The sequence below is a fragment of the Cydia strobilella genome, chromosome 9 (genome assembly GCF_947568885.1).
Source record: "Cydia strobilella chromosome 9, ilCydStro3.1, whole genome shotgun sequence".
In the NCBI taxonomy this organism is placed as follows: Eukaryota; Metazoa; Arthropoda; class Insecta; order Lepidoptera; family Tortricidae; genus Cydia; species Cydia strobilella.
The window spans coordinates 8,427,011-8,441,293 of NC_086049.1; the positions used below are offsets into that span (position 1 = coordinate 8,427,011).

General features: G+C 37.4%; 1 protein-coding gene and 1 non-coding gene across 2 annotated transcripts in view; both read left to right on the forward strand.

Annotated features, from left to right (window-relative positions):
* LOC134744237 (26S proteasome non-ATPase regulatory subunit 12) overlaps nt 1–14,283 on the forward strand; it is a 423,568-nt gene that overhangs the window by 300,498 nt on the left and 108,787 nt on the right. The gene's annotated exons all lie outside the window — the stretch shown is intronic.
* Trnat-agu (transfer RNA threonine (anticodon AGU)) lies at nt 11,774–11,846 on the forward strand. Its single transcript has one exon. It is a non-coding gene; the product is annotated as a tRNA-Thr (tRNA).

Genomic DNA, 14,283 nt, shown 5'->3' on the forward strand with positions numbered 1-14,283 from the left:
ATGTGAATTTGCTCCAAAATAATGTACCTACATTTGGTAAAATCGCTTGTTCTGTAATATGTTTTATTATATTTGTTGATTTCCTGCTGCTATAAGTTACCCCGTTACCTAGGTGATAAGAGTACCTCCTATATAAGTGGATATGTGAAACGAAAACTGTGACGTTTTAATGTATCAGATTTCGTTGGTTTTCAAATTAGATTTCATAAGGGCTGTGAAACAATTTAATTTATTTATAGGAAACGACTTCCACTTTGAAGCCCACAGGGCTATAACCGCGAAAATCGAAGTTCGCAAATTGCCGGCATTTTTCTCTGTCACTCTAATTACGCCTACATTGGAGTAAAAGAGAAAGATCCCCGCAATTTGCGAATTTCGGTTTTCGCGGTAGCCCTGCAGATCCTTCCAATCGCTATTATCCGAACGCGGGAGTCACTACGTGTCATAAACGTTAAAATTAAAGACAGATTTAAATACTTTAAAACAATACCTACTACAGCGTACCAAAATGACAAAATAACAAGTCAATTATCATGGAAATGTTATAATCAAAAAAAATATCCAACGCTCTCCGCTGATAGTTTTATTTTGACTGAATTTACCCTTTAAACGATACAAATTAATAATGATTTGCTGCTCGCAGTTCGTGACCACTGTATTTTTATCGCGGATCAATATCAGGTTAGAGGTGGTCTAATTTTGGAGGCTGTTTCAAATCCAAAGAGCAACTCTTACCTACCCAAGTGAAGCTAGCGTAATAAATTATTTCATGCGAACCCTTTGCGTGGTTAAGCTCGGAGGTATTGGAAGTTAATGTATCGGCCGGGGGCGGTATTGCTCTGGTACAGTAAACTACTCCTATCTGACCTCCCGCGTCCTCTGTAATACAACCTCGAACAGAACAAAGAAGGTACAATCCATTACCTTCAACAGATCGCATTATGTTGGATATATTGCATGCTAAATTTCCTAATATACAACTAGCCACATCCCTAACTCATTCTAATCCCTCGCGAATACGAACAGTTCGTAATCATGGTAAAATGTTACAATTACATTCTAAAAGGTTTATCCCACGTGATAGTTCGAAAATGATGTTTAGATTAAAGTACGAAGCGCACCGCCTGAACTGAAATAGCTTTATTGGAAATAGCAGAGGCTTCTCTGAAAATAGCAGGTGCAGGTGACATTTTCTAATTTGTAAATATCAAAAGCCAAGCAAGCAATATTTTAGAAAATATTCCATTAACCACAAAATAAAAACAACTTGATTTCTTTATGAGATATATTATTATAGGTATTTTATTTATAAATCAATTTGCAGTAAGGTTAGCCGGGAAAATTTCGTCACTGTGTTTTTCAATATTTTTACTCTTCCTTTAAGCATTATGAAATATTTAATTATAATTAGTGTATAGAAATATTTTTCCGCTCTTTGTTTTGTACAAGTCTTTACCAAGAAAAGTGATGAAAATTTTCGCTAGACTAAGTAATTTAATGATACACAGTTTTTTTTACCGGGAATTTAGACGCCTTTTGTTCCTTTTTGGGAAATTTCATCATTTTAAAAATATTGAATATAATTAGGTTTATCAAACTTCATAAAATGGGTTCAAAATACAGTATTAAAGAAGACATTAATTAAAACTAGTGGTCAAATACAAATATTAACGACCTCAGATGGAAAATTATATAATCTGAGAAAATGCGTCTTTAATTTGTAGACGCATTTACGCAAACCTAATTACAAGATTTTGTAATTAGGTTGTGTGTTTTTGACGATCAAAAGACTGAGATGAAAATAAGTTCAGAGGGGTTTTATTTTTACCTTTATCACTGATCGAAAAAACGATTGCTAAAATTAAATAAAAAGTCTTTCTGGTAAAAAAGGCTGGAATATTTATTATATATCATATCAAGAAACAGGTTGTTGAACACCACATAGGAACACCACGTTGACATTGGAACAAATGTGTTACGCAGACACAGTTACCTCAAAGTTGCTGACGCATTTTGCTTGAGAAATTTATTCCACGAATTTGACGGATTTTTTCCAAAACAAAACCGTTATTAACAAAGATAGTGTATCGTACGTCTCAGCAAACTAATATTCGTCCCATTTATTACAAATTATTATCAAACATCTCAAGAAAATCAAGAATGTAAACGGATTTATTGACTTACTGCGTGCAACCTGTAGGTCTGACGAGACACTAAATTTCGGAATGGTCGACGACTTGAATACGAATTCTCCAAACGCCCTCTATATATTACGTGTTGCTTTTCAAGTAGGTAGTTCAGGCCTTCATCTACATGTAGATGATGGCAGGAGCTGTAGTAACTAACGTTGTATAGAGAAAATAACTCAAATAGACGCATACTGGCATTTATCCCGGTTGACTTTAGGTATATATTCATAACTGCAGCTGTATACAGCAACGCAAAGTAATTTTTGATGCGTTGGTTATGCAGTTTCGATGTCAATGACAGATTGAAAGCTCCAAAAATACCAGAAAAACCCATCGCTATCACAAAGCGCAGAAGACACGTACGATAGAACTTTGTATATTATGATGGTCCAATCGCTCGTTTTAAATACATGAAGAGAATACTTTTATTTTGTTTTTGGTTTGCCAAGTGAAATTCTGCAATACAATTTTCGGCGAAAAGGCAGAGAACCTAGGTACAAATAATTAGATAAAAAAATTACACATATTTGGTGCAGTAAATAACCATACGGATGGCTTTATAATTGGTTCTCTGCCTTTTCGCCGAAAATTGTATTGCAGAATTTCACTTGGCAACCAATTTTTCGCCAAAGTTTCATTTGGCCGAATTTCATTTCCCAACTTTACATAATCCAACCTAACCTAACCCAACCTAGTACGTCATTTTCATTTCCCAACTTTGGGGTTGGGAAATGAAATGGTTGCGAAATAATTATTTGGTAACGATTGGTTTGTCAAATGAAACTTTGGCGAAAAGTTGGTTGCCAAGTGAAATTCGGCAATACAATTTTCGCCAAAAAGGGAGTACAGCTTGTACCTATTTATCAGAAAAATTTCAACTTTTTCAAGATATTCTGGCTCGGTAGAAAACCTCACTGAATTAAAGTTTTCTGCGTTTAACTAACCAGCTCGTACTTCTGATGTAAAAGCTCAATTACAAAGTCCAAAATAGAGAAAACGAATTAAACGAGCAACTAGGTAAGTAACAAGATCAGCCTTTGCTACAGTTTTAATTTACAGAAATGTCTAGTTTTTTCCGTGGAGTGAATTTTCCCGGTTCCATTCATCAGGCGACTGTCACTGTCCCCCGCCGAGCAATTACTGATGTCGCACTCCACTGCACTGGCGCAATTACTACCACCTACCAGTAGGCATATACTATCAGTACATTGCAACCTACCACGACTCCGCGGCTGTCTCTGCTTGTCCTACACACACACACACACACACACACACCTGGCATACGCACAGTCGTCTCTGGTTAGGACGTTGCTACTAAAAGCTGGTTTGTTTTCCTATTCTCACGAATAAATGCTGTAATAATAGGCTGTTCTTCATAAAAGTGACATCGCCAGCTGTCAATAGGTTCATGTTAGAATTTTTTTGTTCAATATGTATAATTTTTAAATATTATTTATTAATATATGTTTTGAGACACTTTTTACACAGAGGCGTAATGATTCGAATTAGATTCAATTAATTTTAATAATAAAAATATAACGTCGTTTTATCATTCACTTTCCGTGTCCCAGCGCGGGGTAAGTTAATTTAAACTACATATATTATTCACTTAACTTGAATCCCGAATTTTATTTGTATATGTCTTTATCCTTTTAAAATTGTACTATTGAATAACAATAATATACATAGCCTCCTAGCCTTGTCGGTAGTGACCCTGCCTACGAAGCGGTCCCGGGTTCTAGGCACCTGTCCAACAAAGTCGGATGAACGACTCAATGGCAGGGGAACTATGCGTCCCACTAAAATCATCGAAATTATTGAGCAGTCACTAACATAACATATTTTACATATACAGAAAGATATTTTACATAGGTATACAGAATAGTTATTTGTTATACAAGGGTGCACAGTTGTATTTTACCCGCGAGTGTGGAATTGAAACACGAGCAAGCGAAAGGATCCTATAGTTGAACCACGAGCGAAGCGAGTGGTTCTAAAATAGAATCCTGAGCGTAGCAAGTGTTTCAAGACACGAGAAGTAAAATACATTTGCACCCGTGTGTAACACAAAACTTTTCACCTCACATAGCGAGGAAAGTGCAACATCCACAGGCGTTAAATCATCTTCATCGCTGAAATTACTAATTTTTCTACGATATTATAACAAAAAACTCTGGAAATTCTGTATTTTTACGTGAGAAGTTTTTAAGTAAAAATTTTGTTGACAATGTTGACATTTCTGACGTATGAAATGTCAATGATGCGTTTTGAAATTGAATCGACTCAACTTGTGCGTTCAGAATTATATTTAACGTCATTATTAAAAAACAAACGTTTCTTATGGAACTTTAAGGTTTATGACATAAAATCATTAAATAAAGCTAAATTTGGTATTTTTTATTAGATTCTCAAACCATTTGTTTAATAATAATTATTATCAAACGAATCATTATTATGAGCGTTTTACGTTTTGTTATCTGTCAAGCTACTTAGACATGCTCCATCCAAGGTCAAATTACTTTCCCCACTAGTGGATAAAATGCGTTTTTCCCCGCTCGTTTTAAAGGATAAAAGACAACTTTCCGAGCTAGTGAGGGGAAAATATATTTTTTATTATAGGTAGGCAGTGCAATTATTTCACTGAGTTATGTTCCTTTTTAGGGTTCCGTACCCAAAGGGTAAAAACGGGACCCTATTACTAAGACTCCGCTGTCCGTCTGTCCGTCTGTCTGATATCAGGCGGTATCTCATGAACCGTGATAGCTAGACATTTTAAATTTTCACAGATGATGTATTTCTGTAGCCGCTATAACAACAAATACTAAAAAGTACGGAACCGGCGGTGGGCGAGTCCGACTCGCACTTGGCCGGTTTTTTTTAAATAAATATTTATAGAGATAATTTACTTATATCTTAAATAAAATGCGATAGGTAGGTAAATGACGTCCATTTGCGGTGAATGATAACGAGTAACCGGGGCCTAACTAAGATGACAATCGTTCGCAGATAAACGAAACGAAACGCTACCTGTCTCTATCGCGCTAATACTCGTAAGGAGTTTTCTACAAAACGATTGTCATCTTGGCTAGGCCCCCTGGTTACTCGTTATCGTTCACCTGAAATGGACGTCATTTGCCTTACTACCCATAGCATTTTATTTAAGATATAAATAAATTAATCGCATTTTATTTAAGATACAGGTAATCGAGAACAGGTGCAGGTTAGCAATACCTGTCGATATACCTTTCAAAATGTTTATTTCAATTTGTACTTATTACTCGCTAAGTCGCTAACCTGCTTCTATTGTCGATTTATCGATAACCTGAGGTATCATCATCTTGCACCTGTCAATTAAGTATACGTCGTTCACCTAATTTTCAAACCCCTATTTCTTCTGAAATATTTAAAGTACTTGTTTCCTCCGTTCAATTTATCAGTTATTTAATTTGCATTCGTGATCCAAATAAATATTTGTTTTGAAAAAGAATCTATTTTAATTCTGCGTCGTTGCTACTTTTTTTAGAAACAGCCAGTAGCACATTCAATTCACCGAAATAACATTATATTGTCAGTATAACAGCACGACACGAAATAGTTGCTTATTAAGGAGCAGGGGCCTACCAATGTCTGTGTTTATTAGAAAATACCTTTTCCTTTCACGTCTCACGTAAGGAATTTTTCTCGTTGGCGGAAATTTACCCCTGCGCACCTGCTTTTTTTATACGCACCAACAAAGGGCGGCCCTTCCTCGCTTTCACCTCGCGTAGTTTTTTCCTTCCTACGAACGCCCTTATTGGGATCCCGATCAAATAAGCGTTATTTATTTAAATGGGGGAACTAATCGAACCTAGAGATACGAAACCGGCTTGACGGACAGAACAAATAATAATTTGCACGCAGCGCGCCCCGTACCTTACAAAAACATTGTAAAACGAAACGACCTTAACGAGCGCAGGGATAACAAAATATTTTTGTCATGAATTCACTTTGATAAATACAGCTTTCAATCTAGAGAAATAAAAATGAGTCAATGTGAGAGTCAACAATGCGGAACAAGTGAAACGTTCCGATAATAAAAAAGGTAAAACGGATCGCTGTCGCCCCGATTTTCAATAAAGTTTGCAGGTGAACGATGGTGTTATTCATATGTGTAAAGAGTTTCCCTTATGTAATGCTTGCATCATCTGATATGCGGATGTTTAATACCGTTAATGCTTTAAATTGAGTGTAATCGTACAATCAGCGTGTTGCTCTATTCAAATTCACAACATTCTTGTTAAGACGATCGTTAAATGTGTGTAGTTAGATACGTCTTGATAATTTCGTTACGACATTGAAGTCTCATCTCTTTTCCAGACTTGGAAAACCATTTATGCAGAATGTATGCAGTCGACGTCGCAATCTGAGAGAGGGTTGGGGCTCGTTCTATTCTCGCATCTCGTAGCAGCGGCCTCTGTGGCGGATCTGCCCGCATCAGCTTCGACATAGAGATTTTAGTATCTCGGCCTCGGCCTGTTCAAACTGGATTAGTTTCCGTGAGCCAAGCTAAATAGGTTTGGAATGAATTTAGCAGTGACTTTATGGCAACGATATATTTTCTAATATGTTATGTTTCAGTTTGTGATATGAAAAAGCGGAAAATATTTAATATAAAAAACCGGTCAAGTGCGAATCGGACTCGCGCACCGAGGGTTCCGTACTTTTTAGTATTTGTTGTTATAGCGGCAACAGAAATACATCATCTGTGAAAATTTTAACTGTCTAGCTATCACGGTTCATGAGGTACAGGTGACAGACAGACAGACGGACAGACGGACAGCGGAGTGTTAGTAATAGGGTCCCGTTTTTATCCTTTGGGTACGGAACCCTAAAAACCACCACAATTGAATAGTTATATATGTATTTGGAACTATAATTTTATTGTCGAACGAGCGAACGGAGCGAAGCGAAGTTTTTACATTCAACTTCAACGGCTGACTAAGGGCAAGTCCCGGCATTTCGATGTCTTATGACTGAACTATATTTCAAATCGTCATCTGAAAGGCCCTTTAAGAGGCCGTAGTCGATTTTGGAGCAAAAATGTAAAATTGATAGATTTAGTCGTTGAAATTATACACGTTTTGTTACGTAATATCTAAATAACAAGTATTGATTTCTATTAGCACGTCTTCTCATCTTGCCTTTCAATAATGAGGTCGCGAGCGTGCGTCACCGGTAATGCATGAAGAGAAGGGGCAGTTTTTAAAAATTCATCAAAAAATCATGGTGGTAAATTATACAAATTGATGTATAAGAATAGTTTCAGCAAATGTTGTAGATTGTTTAAGTATCAAAACTACGTTGAAATTAAGTCGATTTTCAGAGAAATTGTCACTTGTTTTGAAGTAATTTCTGGAGAAAATTGATTTCGTCTAACTTTCATTTACACTACTTCAAAGTCATAATAATAAAAATGTAGTCTGATAAACGTTAAGTACAGGATATGTGTAATACAAAATTACCATGTTTAGCAGTCCAAACATTACGAAATTTACAAATAAGAGCGACAAAATCAGTGCTTTACGCGCGTTTACCTAAACGTCCATCAGAAAAGCAAACATTACTAATTTAGTGAGTCTGTTTTTAAAAAAATGATCTGATAAAAGGTAAGATAAGAAGACGTGCTAATAGAAACCAGTACTTGTTATTTCAATTAGGTAACAAAAGGTGTAAAATTTCACGGACTAAATCTATCAATTTTACATTTTTGCGACTAAAATCGACACCGGCCTCTTAATATAAATCCGTCGTAATTAAAAAAAAAACGGCAGTCATCTTGAATTTCTAAATTTTTTTATTCAATCGCGTCGAAAATTAAATTAAAATTAAATAGATAGTGGCGATACTATAGTGTTGTCCCTTTCAAATCTATCTAAGAAAACGGGACGATACTACAGTATTGCCACTTTTCAATTTCTACAATTTCTTCTCGGACTGTACTCTATATACGAATCTACTCTATATAGTTTTTGGCTAACCACGAGTTTCAAATTTTGGGCGGTATACTAGTTATGTTATTCCTACTATTAGCATTACTGTGTTTAATCATTTATCTTATATCGCAGGGTGAAGCTCTGTGTAAAAATCGTGAAAAAAGTGCAATGTCAAGATAAGAAGTAAATATATTGAAATTGATTTCCTTGCAATACCACAACCAATTTAAAAATGTCGTTTTCTATTATTATACTAAAATAAAGTAGATAATAACACCTATACCTAAACAATACCTAGTCAAAACCAGTATCGATTTCTATCTAACATAGCGCAGCGTACTACGTAGGCGAACAACACGCGAACGCGAAGCGAAGCGATGTGGCGCGGGGTGAATCAATACTTTGATACCTATAGAAGTTTACGTGAAACTCGCTTTCACGTAAAAGAAACCCCATAAAAATCAGTCCATCTGTTGGAGAGCTACGACACCACAGACAGACAGACATTGGCGTCAAACATATACCTAACACCCCTCTTTTTTCTTGGGGGGTTAAAATAATGAAGTCAATATTGTGATCTGATATTCTTTGACTTTCTAGTAGTTTAGACCCTTACAAATTTTGGGCTAATCGTTAAATAAATTTAATCATTTATTGACACAAAACAATAAAAATGTGCACACTACATAAAAAAATTTTTTTTGGAGAAAATCGTAAAAAATAATCTAGTTACAAATACATTTTGACGTCACGGACATTCATGCTAGAATTGAATAGCGCATCCATTGCATTCAGAGTAAAATCTACATATCGGCTAAGCAATGCAGCCGACAGTTCCCGCCGTCGAGGAGACCATTCGATCGCCGATGAAATGGTTATTGCCAAATCCAAGTGGAATGCAGGCATGGAAATAGCCGATACCAGACAATGTCGTTTACATACATGCAAGGTGTAGATGTGTAGCAATAGAGATACAAACAGCGTCTTTCGATGCGATGTAATTGCACCAACCAATACGAAGATCAATATTTTAAATACTTGAACTGTAAAAACAATACCTTGGTATGTAACATAACGTATTGGTGATTATGTTACCTTGCTACTTTAAATTGATGAGTAGTGACAATTAAAAACTATCACAACCTTTCAGTTTGTTTTTACATTTCTCTAAAATGTCCTCAACGAGTTATATAAAACATAACTATATAAGAACGTATGAAGGAATTTACGTAGCGTCTAGCGAGATTACACTAGAAAAATAAATGTTTGTCCGAGTTCAGTTCAGTCACCCGGTTATTTTTAATATCTGATAGAAACAAGGTTTAAAAGTTGTAACATGGCAAACCTGCATAGTACAGCCACCGCGCGCACTGGCCGGTTGTAAAAAAAACTAAGCCATTCGCCCGTCTTTTGTTTTTTCTTATAAATTTTCTCTTGAAATTTTGTTGCAAATAACCCACAACTCTGATTACTTATAATTATTTAATGTGACTCCATGCTTATGATTTGTGTTAAAAGTACTAATACGATAGTAATACGAGGGCTGCGTCTAATGCAGGTAAAATTCGTATAATTGTATTATATAGTATTAAGTTTATGTTTATGTTGTATTCGAATCGCGACGGCGCTTAGAGCTGGATTCCAAGCGCGACGAAATAAAGGCCAGACCACCTGCGGCAATACATAATAATTACTCAAATGGTGGGTCTCACATGCCCGCAATGCCCGCGAACTTTTGGAAACAAAATTGGCTACGTCAGCCACTTGCGAGCACACCAGAGACAGCAATAACGGAGTTGATAGCAGTCGCCGTGGCCGAATCGGCCGTGGAGTTATTATTATTATGTTTAAATTAAACCTAATCCAAGTCTTATTTGTACGTCACTGGTTCTTGTAACTGAATGAGGCTTGGGTTAGGTTTCAACCCGAAAACTAAGAACGCACGATTGTTGCAGCCCTTTCTTTTGGTTTAAAACTGAAGACGCATGATTGAAGCTACTTATTTTCTGGATATTCGCTCCCGAAATTTTTATCTGCTTGCGCCTGGTGAGCCCGTGTAGCCCGCAGTTGCTACTACCGCTGCCGAAATTCATCGTTCGGCTCGACGAAGATTGGAATTTGAAAACGTTAAGGCCAGTGACGATATTTTATTGGTTTTGACTCGTGTACTGACAAACCTCCAAAACTCTCGCCAAAATCAAACTGGATGTCACAAAAACCAAGGACCCTGAGCTGGTGGACGCTTTTGACAACTTGATTCGACAGCAAGTATCTGTATGGGATGCACCCGTTGACGTAGAATGGAATTCTATTAAAGACCTCCTCACGGGAACAGCATGCGAGGTTTTGGACTTGCCCGGAAAAAAGTTCCAAACTGGTTTCCCGACAATTTACAGGAGCCTTTCTTAGAATCTAAGCGTGACACAGCACTAAAGTACCGTTTAAACCCCAGCCCGGGCACCCGCACAGAGTACTGCACAGCGAAGTCTTCGCTTCAACGAGCATGCCGCCAGCTCGCTAACACCTACTGGTTACATCTGTGCAAAAGCATCCAGGACTGTGCTGCCGATGCCGTAGGAAATTTTCACGGTCTATGCTGGAATAAAGGCGGCTCTAGGCCCTGAGCAAAAGAGAACGGCCCCTTTGAAGGAGATTGACGGAACAGTCATTACTGACAGTAGCCGTCAACTCAGTCGATAGGTGGAGCACTACACTGAGCTTTATTCTCGACCGGTCGAGATCAGCCCAGTAGGCGTGGATTTATTCAAATCGCCTAGCGGGGTACTAACGGGCATATGATACGGAGGGTTGAAAGTCATGTGATGCGAAAGGTATTACGAATAAATGTGGGAGAATGTAAGAGGAAACGAAAACCAAGAAAAATGTGAATGAATTAAAAGTGGAAAAATTCACTGTCTTGGGTGGGACTTGTATCTTCCCTAATTGCTATAATATATGGTGGAAATATTCGCTGCTTTGGGCGTACCCAACCGTAACCGTAGACAAGACCTGGACCGCGAGCCAGGCGCAAATTTCGTCAGTCATCGCGTCCCGGGCGAAAACTCGTATAGTGGTTAACGGCTATGTATGATGAACCCTCGTGAACGTCAGCTGCCGCTCCGTTGGTGGGTTGAAGAATGGCAGCCACCTAAACGTACAACACGTACGGTCTTTCCACCGCGATACAACCGGCTGACGATTTATTTTATTAACAATAGCATCTAAACTATCATCTCACAAAGTATCAAACGGGAGGCGATGACGCCGTTGACTGAAAATAATTTTTATTTTTACATGTTCATGTGACCAGCTGTCGGTTTTTCCACTGCGATACAATCGGCCGATGATTTTGTTTATTGCTTTCCCAGTATATTGTTATTGTGTATTGTTTTATTCACAGTAGCATCAAAACTATCATCTGACAAAGTATCAAGCGGGAGGCGATGACAAAAAAAATTATAGACTTTATTTGCTGCCATTCCTTAACCCACCAACGGAGCGGCAGCTGACGTTCACAAGGTTGATCATACATAGCCGTTAATCACTATACGAGTTTTCGCCTGGGAGGCGATTGGTCATGGAAATCTGTTCCTGGCCCGCGGTCTAACCGTAGTCTTGGTGGCTCAGATGGTAGAGCACTGTGCTAGTGACCCAGTGGTCGTGGGTTCAAGTCCCACCCAAGACAGTGAATTTTTCCACTTTTAATTTGATTCTGATCGTTCGCAGACGTTTCTGCTGGATACAAAATTAAATGTGAATGAACTGCGTGAGGGATGATATGAAAAGAAAGCAGGTGAATGGTGAAATGACGAACGACAGAGAGGCATGGAGGAAAAACACATACTGCGCCGACCCCAAATGATTGGAAATGAATGAAGGGCAAGTGAATGATAACGTATACCCCGTTCAAGGCACCGGCCCGACATGATCCTGGCCGGTTTTGCTAAATATAACAGAGCATTTCTTCAATTTAAGCACTCATCTAAAATAAAAGGATCGAAAGTATTTAAGTGACCACTCCGAACTTTCTTTCATTACATCATTTACATATACAAATTTAATCGGTGATCAGGAGTTCAAAAATATGTATCAACCTAAATATAATTCAATACGCGAGATCTCGTGCAATTTACTTCCCCGTCTAATTATTTACGGTTAATGATAGCGTTAAAAAGTAATAATTACTGGATACATGGACACCCTGTTTTTATTTGATCCTTATAGATAATATTTTATAGTTTTACTCATTTTGCTTATTATTCATTTAAAAGAAAAACTGCATTTGTACGAGAAAGCAGTTAACGGAGACTTTTGAGGCAGCTAGTTTTTTTAACAAACCATTCCACACCCTGAATGAAAATTTAAGCGGAAAAACATTCGTCATTTAAAAGTATGAAAGAAAGAAAGTACGAGCACTACAGCAAATATTTTTCGGAAAGCCTCCACATGTTCAGGCGAAAGATGCGATTGATAGGCAAAATGAGGATGTATTCGACAGGTTTTACCTAAAAATACACCCTCTACCTGCGACTGTCGTGAGATATTGTAAATCGGACCCCGGGCCATCCGTTTGACCTTTTTTATTGGCAACATTTTACCCGTTCCGCATGTTTGAGCGTTTGAATGGAACTGCTCGTGTTGTCAAATTGCGCTGATATTCAAGCCGGCGCTCACACGCGAATGATGGTAGCTGCCGGTATTCACTTGTCGTTAAAAAATGGCAATAAATATTTAATTATCTCATGTACTAGGTACCTAAAGGTACGTAATTATTAAACAAAGTTGTCGATGGAGTAATAAATGTTAACAATAAAGGCTTTCTATTTTAAGCGTGCTCAAATAAAACTTCCGATGGTTGTGCTTAACCTTCGTGCTCGTACCAGAATAGATGATACTACACAAAGAGCTAGCCCGGAAAAATGGTGCATGATATGAGAGCAACGTCACTTGACAGTTAACTTGCTATACTATCCGAATTACTAGATCCAGGCTTTTGGCTGGTCAACTTTTCTTGGAAGTATCCTCCTCCTCCTCCTCGCTTCGTTCTCCTCAGAGCTGAGGGTCGGGGAAGAAACCTAACCTAACAAAAAATTACAATTTATTTATTACAATTTCGCTCAGAAAGTTCAAGTATACACGGTGAAATTGAATCGGTGTTTAGGAACCAATTTATCTAATTCAGTCATCGATGGTGACCACATTTATGTAGCACTAACTCAATTCTAAGTCATTTTTTATCATACCCAATTTTTAAGTTGAAAATATAATTTAATTGAAATTTATTGACACCCTACCAATGGTTTATTCTAAAGAGTTTAAAAACCTGTTTCCAAAGTAACAATAAAACCAGACCTTTAATAAAACCAGAGCCTTATGAGAGTTATGAGCAATAAGCTGTAAATTTGTCATTTACAAATTACGTACACGACGTACGTACGACGTACACCTACCCTTCCCTTCAATAAAAATAGGATGTCTGTTCAGAACGCACCCGAAGTGACGTCACGGACGGTCAATTGCGTCCGAAATTCAAAGATCGATAATCATCGGAGGCCCTATATAACGTCCGCCGACAGCAGCTAACGCTAATCTTCCAAAACATATTGAACGACAAACTCGAGTTGTACTGTATTTAATTTAATTATAATTTACAAATAAATCTTTGTACACAAGTTTAAAAATAACAAGTCTTCATTGAAGCAGGCATCCGTGCATTACTAGAAAGGAGCCTTGGCCTCAACAGTGTCCATATGTATCCTGTAGTTATTAAATATTAATGCTATCATTAACCGTAATTAATTAAACGGTGAATTCAATACGCGAGATCTCGCGCAATTGGTAATAAATATTTTTCCCCTCACTAGCTCGGAAAGTTGTCTTTTATCCTTTAAAACAAGCGGGGAAAAACGCATTTTATCCACTAGTGGGGAAAGTAATTTGACCTTGGATGGAGCGTGTTTAAGTAGCTTGACAGATAACAAAACGTAAAACGCTCATAATAATGATTCGTTTGATATTAATTATCATTAAACAAATGGTTTGAGAATCTAATAAAAAATACCAAATTTAGCTTTATTTAATGATTTTATGTCATAAACCTTAAAGTTCCATAAGAAACGTTT